Raw genomic sequence first — 18,362 nt, 5'->3', positions numbered from 1 at the left:
CTCTGCTTCCTGCCATGTGGAAATCCCTCATCACATGTCAGGCATGGAAGGACAGGGCTCTCCCCTAGTTTTTTTTTCAAAGTGATGAAGATATTGCCACTAATCACTAATTTTTCAATATATTCTTCCAGCATCCCGCCTATTCTTAACTGGATTCCTAGTTACTTTCTCATAAAGTTTTCAATTTCCTGAAGAGTTTCTTTAAATACACACACATGTTTTCCAGATTATAAAACTGTTCCTATTCACTCTAAGTTATTTAGAACACTTAGAAAGGTAATGAGAACGAAATTTTAAGTTATCTAAAATTAAGAGGTAAGAATTGTTAGCATTTTTATATTTATTTCCTTTTTAACACATATATTTAAAAATATGTTTAAAGATTCAGATCTTATCTTCTATATACAACTGAGAATTGAGAAAATATTATAAATATTGTTTATGCCATTAAATATTGTTTGGATAATTTTTAGTGCTTTTAGGGTCTGTGTCATGCCACAGTCACTAATTCTATTTCCAGTTTTGGTATTATAATTAACATGGCAATCTTTATACAAAAATCATATCTGTGTTTCTGATTATTCACGTAAGCTTGATATAACAGTTGAGATATTTTCATTGTACAGTAAAAGAAGACCAAACTCTAAGTTGATTTTTTTTAAAAAAAGAGTTTTACTATCTCACTTAACAAAAAGTCTTACTATTACTAGTTAGCATATAAAAAAATTGTTACAGTCCTGCCTTCAGGCAAATTTCTTTTACAGAAAGAATGTACAATGAGATGTGCACTTAAATCTGGCAAATCGACAGGATTCCAGTTATTTTCAACTGTTTGTTAAGAGGACCCCAGAAAACAGCTGTAACGCCAGAAGTTCCACTTCCAGCAGGTGCCTGCAGGTTTTTCAAGCTCCAGCGTTCCCCATCAAAGAAACATTGAGATCCCACCTTGAACCTTCAGTTAATTGTGCACTATATTTCCTGTTCTAATCATTTCCAACTTCTTGGGATCCCACGGTCTTTTGAATATAAGGTAATGATTTTATATGTTTCTCAGGCCTTCTAAGATCTTTGCATTTAAACATTTAACCTGATTTGAGCTCTCACTATATACCACGTGATGACCTAGCTAACGACAATGTAAGATACTTAGACATAAGTACGGTGTGTGGGTAGCTCACCCATGATTGAACCAACTGAATGTCTGTTCTGTGTAATGTAAAATCCTTCCTTGCTTTCTTGTGTTAAGTATATATTCTATTTGTATGGAATTCATATTCAAATAGATTCCTATTAAAGAATGTACTCTTATTGAGGAAAAACCCTCCTATTTTTGAGTTAGTGGTTGCAGCTTGTGAGTATAAACGCTAATAAATATCTTAACAGAAAAAAAAAGATTTTTTTTAAGATTTTATTTAAGTTTTTTTTTTTTAAGATTTTATTTATTTATTCATGAGAGGCACAGAGAGAGAGAGAGGGGGGCAGAGACACAGGCAGAGGGAGAAGCAGGCTCCACATGCAGGGACCCCGACGTGGGACTTGATCCCTGGTCTTCAGATCACACCCTGGGCTGAAGGCGGCGCTAAACTGCTGAGCCACCAGGGCTGCCCATAATCCCCTTTTTAAATAAAAGGCAAACTAATACATGCAAAGAGACTTCATGAGCAAATTGCTTACACAATCTGTTTTCCCCCTACCTAAACTTTACGGTTCATGGTTTCTGTGCGGTCACATTTTGTGCTTTTATTTTCACAAGGTTTCAGTGAATTTAGGGTGAGGCCAAGAAATAGGCAGTTTTAACCTCGCAGATGATTCCTAACTGTGGACCATCAGTTGAAAAATACTACTTAGAGTGATTTGGCTACTTTACTTCTGGCTATTTTTATTTCTTTGTGCTGGTAAAATAAATGTAGATGGAACAAAAGTATCTTTTAAAAAGCAAGTTTCTGTCTTCAGTTTCCAAAATGGTCGGTTCAATGTATCTGATTAATTCCAGAGGCTATGGAGAGAATGTCTGTTTGCTTGTCTTTTGTTTTGGGTTTGAATCAGGTCTGTCCCTTATAGTACAAAAGAGAGTTTGTGAGAAGTAAGATTTTTCAATTGGGAAGAAAGGTGATAAACATAAATTAGTGTGTATGCCTAATTGGTAACAAATTGAAAGGCTTTCCTTTGTATTTGGTGAGAGTAATCATCTAATATTTATCACCAAATTATTGCTCGAGTATATCCAGACTGTAACACTGGTTTTTAAGACAGGCTATTCATATGGGACATTTAAATAAATGTTTCTTTTTCTGTAAGTAATACCTTGGAATAGCACAGAGTGATTTCCTTAACACACCATATGCTGTTTAATTGGCCCTTGCTTGATTTTTGTTGGAGGTAGTTTTACAATATTACAACTTTGGTAACAGTGGTCATTTAATGAACAAATAATAACTGCATTCCAATTAATATATAAATCAAGTCTTCAATTTCATTTTATGTTAATGTGTTGATAAATAAAACTTCAGAAGAACCTGGTTCTTTAATGAGGACTTTCCAAAGTTTAAACTAAGAAGTAGTAGGTTATATAGCTTGCACTACTAGCCAACTTATATCTGTTATCCTTAGATCCTGAAAATCTTATTGTAAGATTCATCATTACAAAATAAACTGCTACACTAGAAAGCATTTTTGACCTAGCATTCTTCTTTTGTTATTTATTATTCCTGCCTAATTCTTGAGCAATAGTACATATTTCTGAAGAAGCCTCTGTTATATTCCAGCTTCCAACATGGTTCTTTGGATTATGACAAGAAAAACAACAATACACAAATATCTTCAAATTGTGAGACATTTCACTACTTTGAAAAGTGTGATTATTTATAACACCTGTTATCATAATATTTTTAAATGATACCAGGTATAAAGACTCTCAATACCACTTCATTAGGGTTATCTTGTAAAAATTGCAAGGCAAAATGCTTTTCCACTTTGAAATGAGGCCTGGGGTCCAATGCAGGGCAAGGAATAAGACCCTTAAATCTTAATCCCACGTTTACTATAAGATAACCAATTGTTATTACTTCATAGTACTTTGTTTTTAAGATGAGGAATATGGGATGCAATGAGTAACTTTGCCTAAAATTACAATATAGGCAATTAGAGCATATCAGGAACCAAAGAACAGCAACTCAGATATACTCCACTCAGTAATCTCCTGTGTCTTGAGTTTAGAGAAACACAATGTGTGTATATCTCAAAATCAAGCCAAATAATATTTCTTACCACTAGAATGTATATTAGCACATGTGAGGGCTGTGCTGGGGGGGCGGTTACAATTTGCCCCATTAAGTCTGTGCTGGTGCCACTTGGGTGGCACTTAGGTAGGGGCTTGGAGTAAAGTAGACTTGGTTTGAACCCAACTCTACCACTTCCTTGGTATATGACCTTGGACAGATTAGTTTTCTTGACTTTTCTAAACCTTAGTTTGCTCCTATGTGAAATAAAGCAAGTATTAGGAATGACTCAAAGTATTTGTAAAAATAAAATAACAATTACATAATGTTCTAGACTCAGAGACCTGGCATAGGGTGAACTTCTATTCTTCATTGTCACCTTAAATATGAATATTATTATTTTTTAGCTCACAGAAGAGGAAACTGAGGAACATCAATTAAGGCACCAACCATCTAAAACCATTCAAGGAAAAAAGTGGTAAATCTGAGATTGAAACCCAGACTATACAACTCCAGATAAACATACTTAGCCACTGTGCTAACCTGTTTGATTCTTCTATCTGAAACACATTTCTACCCTATTCCTCCTTCAGGAAATTCAACTTTTTCTGGACATTTAGGATAGAATGAAACATAAAGCCAAATAACTTCCTATAGCTAAATGGAAGGTTAATGGGAATGGCTCCTGCTAATTCTCAGCATGGCACGGGACTTCGGTTATTGCTGAACTGATGCAGGATCTTCTCCATTGCTTTCTGTTTGGTTCTTCAAGGTTCTGAAAAACAGATATATATCAGAAATCATAATAGCCATTTTACCCGGTTTCCAGAGTACGATGATTATAACACAGTACTGGGGAAGATGATACTCCCCAGAGTACAGTAGTCCACCATCAACCTCTTCCATTCTCCTTTCTGCCTTAAACATTTTCTGAAATTGCAGGCTCTGGATTATCATAGAAAGAAAAACTTAAGGAAGTAAACAATAGCACTTTGGCCATCTAAAAAAGTAGCCCACCGGCACAAATGAAATAACTGTCTGATTTTCTACAGGGCACCAAGCCTGGGACTCTGACTTAGTAAAGAGAAGAGGTTTTCAATGACCCTCTTGCAATTGGATAAAGACTCTCGTTTCATGAGACAAAAGCATGGGTGGCCACAAATTATTGCCTTTAGTCATGGTCTGTGGCTGTGCATGGGCCTTTGAACAATACTGGGAAGTATTGAGGGTACTTCCTTCACCTAACCCAGAGTTAGGTATTTGTCTTTATTTCTAAGGAGGAACAATCAATTGCATGAATAGTGAGAGTCCAACATGATGAGTGCTGTAACAGAGATAGTATATGGCACTAAGGAGACACAGAAGAGAAGTAAAGAACTCCACTGCTGAGATAGTCTTTGCTTGGAGGAAGAAAAAGAAAAAAAAAGCAAAAACAGGTCACCAGAAGGTGGTTGCTCTGCCCTAATTGTAGGCAGTGATGCAGGATCCAAGCCGGGGTTTCCGAAATGAATATAATCCCAAGAAAGAAAATAAAATGATACTAAACCATGAAATTTTTTTTGTGGAGAGTGAAAAAGAATAACCTTGGACAATTAACATGGAAATGGCAGAGTAAATTTTAACCTAAAGCACGTAGAAATGTGAGTACCCAGTTAAGAATAGTATGATTTAAGTTCTCATCCTGGTTCTCTCCCTACTCAGTGTTATGTGGCAGGTTAAATCCCATCTCTGGACCTCATTCCTCATTCATAAAGCAAGATGGGTAGCCAAGATGGGCTCTGCAGACCATTCCAGCTCTAGTGTTCTCTGTCTCTGCATCTTAGTCTTGCAAAGCAATAAAAATAGGCAAATGTAGTGCAACTGTCACAGTCAAAGAAGTAGTGCTCGCCTCTACAATTCAAAATTAAGATGGCAGCCCCAAACAAAGTGAGGCCCCCAAAGGAAGCATAGCCAGCGGGCATATTACAGAGATTGAAAATTTAGAAATAATAGCTGTTGAGTACATTTAAATGTGAAGCGTCAGACTTATACCAAAAAATAAATTAATTATTCCTGAATTTAAAAGAAAAGGTAAATTCCAGAAATGAAAAAGAAAGAATTTGCAAATAGAATGAGAGTAAAAAATTAAATAAAATGACCAGGGATAATAATTTTCAGTAGTCACATGTTTGCAAGTCAGCTGTTTATAATAAGTTTAAACTTCAACTTGATTAATTATTTTATTGTTGTCTGTTCTTTTGAAAATAGTTACTTCAAATAGTTTGAAAATAGATCCAGATGTAGTGCTTCTTTGACATTATTGGGTATATATGAGCAAATAGATGATTGATGATTTGATTCAAAATAACTAAATAACTCATGTCAGAAATTCTGAAATAATTTTAGTGTTAAAAGTGTAATATGCAGGGGTGCCTGGGTGGCTCACTTGGTTACACATCTGACCCTTGATTTCGCCTCAGGTCATCATCTCAGGGTCCTAAGATCGAGCCCTGCATTGGACTCTGCACTGGCATGGAACCTGATTAAGATTCTCTCTCTTTCTCTCCCTTTTCCCTCCACCTGCCCTGCTCATGCTCTCTCTCTTTCTCTCTAAAAAAAGTGTCATAAGGCAGCCTGGGTATGATCCTGGAGACCCGAGATCGAGTCGGGCTCCCTGCATGGGGCCTGCTTCTCTCTCTGCCTCTCTCTGCCTGTTTCTGCCTCTCTCTCTCTGTCTCTCATGAATAAATAAATAAAATCTTTAAAAAAATAAATTAAAAAATTAATTAATTAAAAAAGTCTAATATGTAACCTTAAAAAAATTAACCTATTTGTAATAGTGAAGAAATACATTGGCATTATTGCTAATTATTGAAGATTAGTGTATCTATGTAGAAACTCATCTTCACAGAGTTAATTGGTTATTTCTTCTTTCTAAAAAAAAGTAGGGGCAGAGAAAAAAATGTTAAAGTAAAAGGGAGTGGAAATGTGTAAAATTGTCATGAATGGCTAGCTCTCATAAGGATGTTACAATAGGTCTTTGTTTATAGATGCAAAAAGATTATGAGACTTTTCAGTAATTGGAGAGAGCATTTATTTAATTATAGATATTTTCACTATAATTTTAGAGGAAATACCACACAATTACATAAACATTGAATATAATATCTTTTTAATTTGCATAGTGTGTGGTTAAATCTATACTCCAAAATAAACCAGAACCATAATTATATATACTTTTGAAGTTTATGCCTAATCTTTTTACCAAATACAACTCTGTATTATTTTATTTGTAAATATGTTAGCATATCAACACTTTTAACCATTAATATATGGTGATTCCTTGAGAATAATTATTTATATCCCCTTACTCTTTTGCAAATATCCATATCATTTCACCTGGTTAATATTTTAGAAGAATATGGTTGGCAATATTTTTAAAATTTCCATGTTTTAAAATTGTATTTAAAGTTCTATGTAGAATATATTGCTTCCTGTTTGCAATCTATAAGGCTTTATTTCAATTTTTTTTTCTTTTCACTTTGAACCATAATTACTATGTTTATGCTACTTAACAATTTTATGCACACTGAAGTGGTTTTTTGGTTCAGTGTAAGTTGCCAACATAGTTTTGCAATGTTTTCTACAATGCACATCTTTATAACTGTTCGATGAAAGAATTAATCTATTTATCTGAATCTTCCACAGTATACAGTAGATCTTTGGAAAAAAGAAATAGTTTTTAGCCTAAGTAAAAGAGTTTCTGGTGATTATAGTGCATTTCATTTAAAAAAAAATCTTAATTCTCTTAATAAATTTTCATTGCTCATCTGCTATGAACAAGGCACAGGAATTCACACAGGAGCTGGCATGAACACTGCCTTTAGTGAATTTACCAACTCTGAGGGGAGACAGGACACATGCACCATCTAAACAGATAGAAAACAAATTAGAAACACAATAGAAAATCAAAATTTTAGGGACACTGAGTGGCTCAATTAGTAGCATACAACTCTTGATTTCAGTTCAGGTCATGATCTCGGAGTTATGAGATGGAGCCCCGGGGTGGGCTTCACACTGGGCATGGAGCCTGCTTAGGATTCTCTCTCTTCTTCTCCCTCTCCTCCCTCCCCCTGCTCCCTATTCACTCTCTCTTAAAAAAAAATCAAAATTTTATAACAGACAAAAGAACAAATTTGGAAAAGATGAAACTGCAAAAAGGTTGAGAGATAGACAAGAGACAAAGTTGTTTAAGCCTCTTATGCCCTCGCATCAAACATCATTCTCAGCAAAATGCTACCTGGCTTTCTATTCACTGAGAAAAATGAAGCAATCAGAAGAGAACTTCCATTAAGTACCACCACCACTTCTGTCCACTTCCCCGCACCACCTTATCCCTGGTCACTGTGGGTCACCTGTACCTTTATCCAGGCCAGTCACTCCATTTTCTCTCCAGACCTCATTCCTTCTTTCCTTACATGGATGTTTCTCCAGCCATTCTTCCCTCTGCCTCCTATATCATTAAGTTTTCTTTCTCTTTGATTCATACTGATTAGCATACAAACATTCTTTCTTTGATAAAATAGGTAAACCTCTTGATTTCATTTTCCTCTCCAGGGAATGACATACTCATTTTCTTCACTTTATAAAACTCCTTGAAAGAATAGTTCCCATTTGCAGTCTCCAATAAAATTCTGAATACACGATTAATCAGCACTTTCCGTCTTCAATCCAGCAAGAACTTGATTCAGCCTTTCCTGGTCCTCACTTTCATCGACCTTCACCTATCAGCAGCTACAGATGCAGGTGATCGTTCCTGCTTGAAATCTTTGCTTTGATTTAGCTTTCTGTCTACACTCACTTGGTTTCCCTCCTAACTTTCTGTCCTTTCTTTAGCATTCCTTAGTATTTCTCCTCATCACCTGACCTCTACCCTGAGCATCAGGACTCTACTCTTGGATCAATTTCACTGCTATTGGAGCTTACTCCTTTGATGATTTCATTCAACACATGACTTCAAAGATGATCTTTAGGTTGATCACTCCAGCCTATGACCTCTTCCTCACCATTCAACTGCCCACTTGATAGGATTACCAAACTCATCAAATAAAAATGTAGGACATTGGATAAAATCAGAATTTTTGACTAGCAATGCATAATTTTTTTAGCATAAGTATGTACCATGAAATCATTTGTTTTGTACTTAACTAAAACTAGTTTTGGGATTTGTCGGAAATTCTAACTTAACTGGGCATCCTGTGCTTTATCTGACACCCTATCACCCAATATCTCCATGTTTCCACTTTGATGCCCAAGAGGCATCTCAAATATAAAATATCCAAAACTGAGCTCCTGAAATTCCCTCTCACACCAGTTCCAGAATATCCCTTATCTCAGAGCAATGCAACTTCATTCTTCTAATTACTCAAACCAAAAACATGTAGCTGTCTTGACTCATGTCCTTCCTCACATTCCAGCTTATTTATCATCACATATACTAGGTCTAAGCTCAAATGCAATTATTCAGAAATTGACCTTTTCACCTGGTCCAGCTGCCACAACCTTCTCTTATCTCCCAGTGAGTCTTTCTGCATCTACCTTTATCCTCCTTCAGTCTGCCCTCTGAACAGCAACCAGAATACAAATATAAATGCTTAAGGTTGGAGTCTATATAAGTAGTTGACCATTTTAAAAGAAAACACCAAACTTGGATTTTTTAAAAGAGCCTTTAGAATTAAAAAAAAGTACAGACTTGAATCTTGTCCAGATTGTTTTAAATAATATTTTTATAAGTAAAACTTTGCTGCTCACTAAAGATTTTTCTTCCAAGGTTTATAGGAAGATAAACTACCATTATGTAACCTACATTTGCATCCTTGAAGTTATGTCATTCTGCAGGGTAAATGCCAAAAAGTCTTGGCAGCAGAGCCAAAGGCTGAACTCTTAAAAAGGTTTGAGAAATTTAAAAGATCAACAATTCAAATAGCTATTAAGTGATTGGTTTTCTCCTTCTGTTTTCTACAAAATAATAATAGATGACATTTATTGACCAACTACTGTATGTCAGAGCCTGTTTTAAGTACATGAATCTCTACTGCTCTATCTTCACTTCAAGGTTAAGTGAGTTGGCTGGGGCCAGCAGTATAGCGACGGAGTTCAGCACACTACACATTGCTAAGTAGATCAGGAGCTCCTTCACCTGAGCTATTCAGTCTTTTTTTTTTTTTTTCTTCTTGAAGTTAGAGTTACAGTGAATGTGTCCATGTTTTATTTATTTGGAATTCTTATGTCCTTTGAAAATTCCCTTTGCAATACTTTACTTCTGACCTTATATCATAAGAGAAAAAGATGTTAATAACCCTAAAAATATAAACTGGCTATACAGTCATACACACACACATTCCCAGAGTTTGAAAAAGCTATTATGTTGACATCTACAGCCCCAACCTGCAAAGATATGTTTGAAAGATTAGAACTTAGTAATTATGCTTTTCCATGACTTCTTGAAATCATGTTGGTTAAACAATGCAACTATATTCTGAAGCCCAACAATTATTACTGATGAGTTAAATACTATGGCTTAGTATTATTAGGGGGTCTCTCGTGTGATGCTTAGGAGGATTATGCAGCTGTCCTATGTCTCTTTTGGAATCCCACAGACCCAAGAAGAAGGTTGGCAGAAATCCATAATGGGACCCATCCACCAAATAGTGCTACATTTCTCACATCCTTTACTGGCCACACAGGAGAAACTTCTCCAACTCGAACAATGACATTAAGTAAAAGTTCTAATCAGCAATGATGAATAAACAATTCTGGTGTTTAATCCTGAACGTACATCTGGCAATAGGAAGTTAATCTTCATTGGAGAGCCAATGGATTTCTCAAAGAGAGTAGCTCACAGATTTATTTATGGAACATGTCACAATGATGACAACAGAGTACAGTGGCAGTGTCAATGTGGGCATTTGGCCCCACTGTCAGACAGGTTTTGTTTATTTTTAATGAAAGAAACTAGATTAAATAGAGCCATTTCCTTGAGTATAATTTCATCCAAGAGAAATAAGAGAGAAAGTTTTATATATTTGATGTCAAAACATCACATTGATTCACTTAAAGGACACAAATTGTCAAATTGACTTTTTGTGTTTTATAATAGCAAAACAACTGATTGGTAGACTGATTTTTGTTCACTTTTTAATTGATTGAGTAGTATATATTCTTTTGGGGAGAAAAGAGAGGATAACTATCATATTGATGAGACTTAATTCAATCTCTTTGATTTTTTAACTAAAATGAATACATTTTTTTTTCATGTTGAAGTAAAACTGGTGGTTGAGAAATGAAATCATAAAAAATCAGAGAGTTATTCTCAACATTTTTGTTTCTAGTAAAAGAGGTTTTGGCAGTATTCATGAGGATATTAAAAAATCAAAATTATACTAAACAAGTCAGCATACTTAGATATCACTGCCATATCATAACACAGTCTATGGTTACTTGCACTAGTCACTTGCTTACTATTCAGCATTGTTCGTGTTTAGAAATAAATGTTTGTTACCTTGACCACACTCACGAAAGAACTCATAAAGCAAAGTTCTTGCTGGGGTTATTTGCAATATTTATTGAATATTTCCTTCAGTAAAATGAACCCTTCTCTAGACTGTAGCAAATTTTTACTAAGTTCAGTGTTTATGATGATAGACATTGCTGTAAAAATTTATATTTCTTTTAAGAAGTAGAATTGTATTAAAATATCTCCATAAATTCATTCAAGATTTTATTTAAATTTAAGTTAGTTTACATATAGTGTAGTATTGGTTTCAAGGGTAGAATTCAGTGATTCACCAGTGGCGTGTAACACCCAGGGCTCATTACATTAAGTGTCCTCCTTAATGCTCATTCCTCAATTACCTCATCTTCCCACCCACCTCCCTTCCAGTAACTCTCAGTTTATTCCCTATTTAAGAGTCTCTTATGCTTTGCCTCTCTCTCTGTCTTTATCTTAGTTTTTTTCCTTCCCTTCCTCTACTTTCATCTGTTTTGTTTCTTAAATTCCACATCTGAGTGAAATCATATGGTTTTTTTTGTTTCTCTGACAACTACTTAATATAACACACTTTAATTCCATCCATCTCCACAAATTCTTTGATACTTCTCCCTTCAATTCCCCATTCCTTGTGACTGGATGGTACAAAGTGACTTGCTTCTGACAAATAGAATATTGAAACATTAGGGCACCTTGGTGGCTCAGTAGGTTGTGTCTGCCTCTGGCTCAGGTCATGATACCTGAGGATCAAGCCCAATGTTGGGCTCTCTGCTCAGGAGGGAGTCTGCTTCTCCCTCTCCCTTTGCCCTTCCCCTTCCTCTGTTCGAGATGTCTCTCTCAAATAAATAAATAAATAAAATCTTAAAAAAAAAAGAATATTGCAACATTGACAGTGTGAAACTTCCAAGAATGGGACATAAAAGGCATTGTGGTTTCCCTTTCCAGGATTACTCACTCTGGTGGAAACTAGATCCTTGGCATCTAGGATACTCCAGTAGACCTATGGAGAAGTCTATGTTGTGAGGAATGAAGCCTTCTGCCAACAGCTATGTGAGGAAGCCATCTTCAAAGTGGATCCTCTAGTCCTAGTTAAACTTTCAGATAATAGTAGCCTTGGATGATATCTTAATAGCATCTCATGAGCAACCTGAGTCAAAACCACCCATATAATATGTTCCTGAATTCCTACAGAAATTCCAACCCACAGAATTTGTGAGATAATGTTTCTTATTTTAAGCAGCTTGTTTGGGGAGCAATTTGTTGCACAGCAATATATAATTAATACAGGTAGGTAAACCTCTTTGCTCAAGAAAATACATAAAGAAACCGCTGGAATAAAAGATAAAGCCCTGAAGACATGAGTGACAGTCATAGCCCAGAAAGCCAATAGTGATTATTGATTCGCTCTGCATGAAAAAAAAGTAAGGGAATTGGGTTTGCTTCCAAAGGAACATGAGAGAGAAGAAGAGAAGGGAAGGAATGGAGAAGGCAGTAAATGCCTAGAAGCCATACAACCTCCAGGGAAGAGCTAATGAGAAAACTCAGGAGTTTGGAAGTCAAAGGGATTTTTTGTTTTGTTTTGTTTTGTTTTGTTTTGTTTTGTTTGCAGAACGGGAATTTTTTTGAAATGGAATGCTTGATGTAGTTTTAAGGTTTGGGGTGTGTGTGTGTGTGTGTGTGTGCATGTTTGTGTGTCTATTTGAAAATCAAGGAAATTCAAGATTAGAAGGAAGCAAAGATGAACATAGAAATAAATGTCCCCCTTCTTATTTAAACCTCAGGGAGCTATTTGGGCTTCCTTAACATATTTTGCTTAAATCTCAAGAGTCTCAGGGGTCCTTAATTATAAACATTCAACAAAAGTTAATAATGTTCTTATAAACAATTTGCCCCATCCTGAGACAAACCAAGTGAAGCAAGGCCAATAAGGTTTGTCATAATATTTTAAAGGCTATTTTTCTTTTCTTTTTTTTGAGTGGGTTCCACACTCAGCATGGAGTCCAATACAGGGCTTGAATTCACAACCCTGAGATCAAGACCTGAGCTGAAATCAATGGAGGCATCCAGGCACTGCAATTTTTCTTAACGTCATTTCATGATGCCAGAAAAGTAAAACCTAAACTGACAGGTCATTTAACTGGACTAAATCTATTATCTTCCTATTTTCCTATCTCTCCTTTCATTCACTTTCTTTCTAACCCTTGTTATCTCTAAAAAACTTTCTCTCTAAATGTCTATTTTGCATCTCATTGAGGTAGAGCAATGTAATATTATTCTAGAAATACCATGGACTTTGAAGTCAGATGGGTCTGGGTTCAAATCCCAATTCACATTTTCACCTGAAAGCTGCTACAGCATCTTACAAAATCTTCTTAACCTCTCCCAGCCTCACTTTTCTTTCACATGATATGGGATTTATAATGTTTACCACCTAGGGCTCTTGTAAAGATTAAGTGAAATGATATACAGAAAAGCAGACTTAGTTACAATTGGCAGCTCATATATTGGAAGGAATGGTTGCTCTTGTTATTATGAATATAATTTAAGATTTGCTCTTGGCTATCTGCCCCTATTAAAATGCAAGCTGTTAAAGCAATAAGTACTACCTTTCTATATTACCCCTGAAGAGAGACAAACAGAATGGCCTAGTAAATTATTCTGGAATCTCAGGTTACCTCAAATCTCTTGAGATCTGGGTTTTGCCTCCCTTAGGTTGGGGGAGAGGGCTTTTCACTCTCAGTAGAGGAGGCTGCCTCTAAATTCAACCACCTAACTTTCTGTGAGAATGGTTGAGGAGGCTGCCTTTCGCCTTCAGCCTAAAGCCAATTCTCATGAATATCATCAGACACTAACACTTGGTGCTATTAGACAACTGTGCCTACTCAGGTGTTTTGGTACCAGAGCCCTGTTGACTAATAGGCATCCAGAGGCTGTTCTCATTATACAAGGAAATAGGCATCATCCTTTGGACCACAGCTGTCTGGTGTATCCAGAAGTATCTCAAATGCCTTTCTGTGATACGCTAAGAATATGAGGTGTTGGTTCGCCTTAATGATCTTGGGCTTTCACACATCCCCAATAAAGTTGGACTTTTATATCTATGGTGCATGACACTGTAATACTTGCCATCACACATTTTGCCTGTATTGAACCAAAGATGAAAATCCTTGCCCGGAGAGCATATATTCCATTGAGAAAAAGAAAAATAGAAACAGAAATAAAGATAATGGATCAGTAAAATATGATATATGTATAGGTAAAATACATACCTATGTAAAAGATACATGTGTATTTGAAAAATATGCAGTAGATGAAGGTAAGTAATTTGAAGAAAAAGTAAACAAACAATAGGGAGTGTTGGAGAAATACACATATTTTACTCTGGTCATTTACCAACAGCTAGATGTACCCATGCTCAATGTATGTTCTAGGAGACATACACAGTGATGCTTGTTATAGTGATGTTTAAGGTATTTTTAAAAAGAGGAAAGAGCTAAATGTCCCTCAGAGAGAGGTCACCTGTTAGTGGGCTTCTGAGAGAAAGATGACTGTAGTCAACTAGCTGATGGAAAGGAGAAAGGTTAAGACTGGCATCAGGAAAATTTGGTAGAAGATCACTGAGGTAGGTTAGAGGATAATAATCATAGCAAATATTTTTGGTTGCTTTCCATGTGCTGGATGATGTTCCAAGAAATTAATGTAACCCATTTAATCCTCACAACAACTCTATGTAATAGATATTATTATTATTATTATTATTGTCTCTGAAAGGGAGAGCTTAAGGGATCTTTGCAAGATCACACCTTAGTGGTGAAGACAGGCCTCAAACCAGATGGTCTGAGTTCAGAATCACCATTTCAACTATGATTAACTATGTTACATGCCATATGTTCTCAGTAACCATAAGAGCAGAGAAAGCATGAAGAATTTCCACAAGAGAATTTTTCTAGGAAAAATTATATTTCCTTCTACCTAGTTGCCATCATTTATGTTCTGGGATTCCTGGGAAAAAGTGTTATATGGAGAATAATTTATATGAAAGGAATTCCAATACTAATGTGAGACAATAGTGTTTTACAGCCCCACATCCAGTTGACAGAACCAAGTTCCATCTTCATCAAAATCTGCTTAGAACAATTTGTCTGCTCCTCTTCTAATTAGGTTTAGAAATATTTGGATGAAAAGCATAAGCATTCTGTTTATATCATAAAAATATAATTGTTTCCCATCTGCTTTCTGAGCGACAAATTAAGTGCTAAGTTATGAAGCCTAAAATTATATCAGAGATATTTTTATCTTTTGTATTGTCTCATGTATATGTTTTTATGTTATTGTTACTAGCCCTTGATTTAATGCTAGATTATAATACTTTTTTTAGTTACTACATTATCATTTTGAGTGTGAATCATAAATCTAACATTTTAATGAAATGGCAATAGATTAAAATCAGGCACTAAATGTTCTAAATTATAATGGGCATGGATTATTTTTATTGCAACCATCCTTTTCCCCTCAAGTATGAGATCAAGTGTGTGCTATACAGTAGTGTTCTTAGCTCTAAGATTTATAAAACTGTCATTCTTATACCAAAAATGTCAGAAATAATTTTGTACAGTGTCTACAGCAAGGACATTGGTAATTTTGAACATGGTGAGCCTTCTCTTAGCTTCTTCTTTAAAAAGCTATTATCTCTTTTTAATGCATTTATCTTTAGGTAGAGTTGATTTTATTGTTTAACCATAAAAAGAAAATAAAGGAACACTTTAGATAGATTATTGGATTTATTAGTCTCAGCAAATCCAGTTTGGAATAATAAGAACCTTGTTGAGTCATAAAAGACTGAAATATGGTATATTTGTTCCTATAACTTGAGCTCATGTACTTCATGCTACATTGAAACTTTTAGAACTTTGTAAACTTTTTTACCTTGAAATAACTACGCTATTCAGCTATCAAATAGTCATACTTCTTTCCAGAAAGATTCGAGGATATCAATAACCTTAAAATCCTGTGACATTTTTCTTTTTTGTACGCAGGAAATAACCATAACTCAAGCACATTCTCAACCCAATCTAGTCATTGGGAAAATTGAGAAACTCTTCTATGAAGAATAAATGTCAAAATCTCCATGAGCTCTAGAAAATCACCAAGACTAATTTCTATTGTGTCTGTGCAGTCAGATGAAAGGAAGGACAGATCTTGGAGATGCAGAAAGACCTGGGTTTGAGTCTCATCTCTACTCTGTATTCTGTGATGTTGGAAAAGTCTTGTTTTCCTTTTTTAACTTTAGTGAGGCTCAATTTCCTTGCCCACATTTGTAATTATGAGATAAAAGTATAGCTACTTTGGAGAGCTGTGATGCAGACTAAATAAAACAAAGGGTTTGGCATGGTACTTAAATGCATATCTTGTCCCCATAAATGCAGATCTTGTCATTATTCCTGCCTTATTATTTCATTACTTCCTTCATGATATCCTGGATTTCATGCATAATAAAATGGAGAGACTGTGGTCTCTCCAAATGATAACACTTTACTTGAATGTCCCAAGAATCCAGGTGCTAAGCAAAGAACATGTAAGTTTTTGATTTGTAGGCACTGTCACTCTAAGATAGCATGACCAACATATCAATATAACCCATGGTTCAATAATGCAGAATTGCAAAGAGTGGATTTCAGTATGTGTCACATCATAAATTAACCCTGCTTACAGTAATAAAAAGGATCATAAGAGAATACTATGAACATTTGTATTTCAACCAATTGGATAATCTAGATAAAATAGGCAAATTTCTGGAAACATGAATTACCAAAACTGGCATAAGAAGAAATAGAAAATCTAAATATATATATATAAATTAATGAAATTGACTTAGTAAACAAAACCACTAAACACAAGAAAGTTCAGGACCAATTGGTTTCACTGTTGAATTCTACCAAACATATAAAGAGTTAACACTAACTTTTCCCAAGCAACTCCAAAATTAAAAGAGAAGGGAACAATTCTTCACTCATTTTCCAAAGTCAGCATTACACTGATACTACTGCCTAAAAAATATATCACAAGAAAACAGCATGCCAACAACCCTTATGAGTATAGATGTAAAAATCCTTTGGAAAATACTAATAATTTGCATCCAACAGCATAATAAAAGGATTATACACCATGTCCAAGTGAAATTTTTTTTTTCAAGTTTTATCCCAAGCATGCAAGGGTGTTCAAAATACTAAAATAGAACACATAATAATACATCAATAGAATAAGGGGGGAAACCACATGATCATCTCAACTGATGCAGAAAAGGATTTGGCAAATGTCATGATTAAAAGCACTCAGCAAACTAGGAATAGAAGGGCACTTCATCAACATGAGAAAGGACATTTGTGAAACACCTACAGCTAACATCATACTTGCTTTAGACTGAATTGCCTCCCCTCAAAATTTATATCTTGAAGTCTTAACCCCCAATGTGACTATATTTGGAGCCAGGGTCTATATTGAAATAATTAGGATTGAATGATGTCATGTGGAAAAAGAAGAACAAAGTTGGAGGGCTCACACCTCTTAAAACTTACTACCAAGTTAAAGTAATTGAATCATTATGGTATCAGCATAAGATAAAAATATTGACCAATAGAATATCATTGAAAGTCCATAAAGAAGCCCATACTTCCATGGTCAAGGATGCCAAGATCTATCAATGGGAAAAGAATAGTCTTTTCAACAAATGGTGCTGGAACAACCAGATAGCCACATGCAAAAGAATGAAGTTCGACCACTACTTCACACTCTATATACAAAAATTATTCAAATGAAACAATCACTTAAATGTAAGAGTTAAAACTATTAAACTTTTAGAAAAAATAGGGGAAAATATTCATGACCTTGGATTTGGCAAAAGACTCTTAGATATGACATTAAAGGTACAACCACCAAAGAAAAACAGATAAATAAATAGGACTTCATCAAGATTTAAAACTTTAATGCAGCAGAGGACATTACCAACAAAGTGAAAAGAAAACTTACAGAATGTGAGAAAACATTTGCAAATCATATATCTGGTAAGGGTCCAGCATATAGAATGTATAATGAACACTTGCAATGCAACAACAAAAGACACAAAACCCGATTAAAAATAGGCAAGGAACTTGAGTGGGCAGTTCTTCAAAGAAGATATACAAATAGCCAACAAACACAAGAAAACATGGTCAATCATTAGTCATTAGGGTAATGCAAATCAAACCTGCAATGAGATTTCACTTCACAGCCATTATGATAGATATTATTTTTATTTATTTATTTGAGGGAGAGTGAGAGAGTGCACAAGCACAGGAAGAAGGAAGGGGAGAAGGAGAAGCTGCTCCCTGCTCAGCGGGGCTCAATCTCGCAACCCCGGGATTATGACCTGAGCTGAAGGCAGATGCTTAACCAACTGAGACATCCAGGCACCCCAGGATAGATATTATTTTAAAAAATGAAAGGAAAAGAAAAGAGTAAGTGTTGGCATGGAGGTGGAGAAATCCGAACCCTCAGACATTGTCAGTAGGAATATAGAATGATGCACAACTGTGGAAAGGTTTGTTGGTTCCTCAAAAAGTTAAACATAGAATTTACCA

At 35.3% G+C, this 18,362-nt stretch overlaps 1 long non-coding RNA gene across 1 annotated transcript in view; it reads right to left on the bottom strand.

Annotated features, from left to right (window-relative positions):
* Positions 1–1,463: 1,463 nt before the first annotated feature.
* Positions 1,464–18,362, bottom strand: part of LOC140595059 (uncharacterized) — a 61,077-nt gene continuing 44,178 nt past the window's right edge. The window contains exon 3 of the long non-coding RNA XR_011996454.1: positions 1,464–3,993. This is a non-coding gene — a long non-coding RNA (uncharacterized lncRNA). The remainder of the gene's footprint in view (positions 3,994–18,362) is intronic.

The sequence above is a fragment of the Vulpes vulpes genome, chromosome 13 (genome assembly GCF_048418805.1).
Source record: "Vulpes vulpes isolate BD-2025 chromosome 13, VulVul3, whole genome shotgun sequence".
NCBI lineage: Eukaryota > Metazoa > Chordata > Mammalia > Carnivora > Canidae > Vulpes > Vulpes vulpes.
The sequence above is the reverse complement of the archived record's forward strand: the minus strand, read 5'-3'. Positions and strand labels throughout refer to the sequence as shown.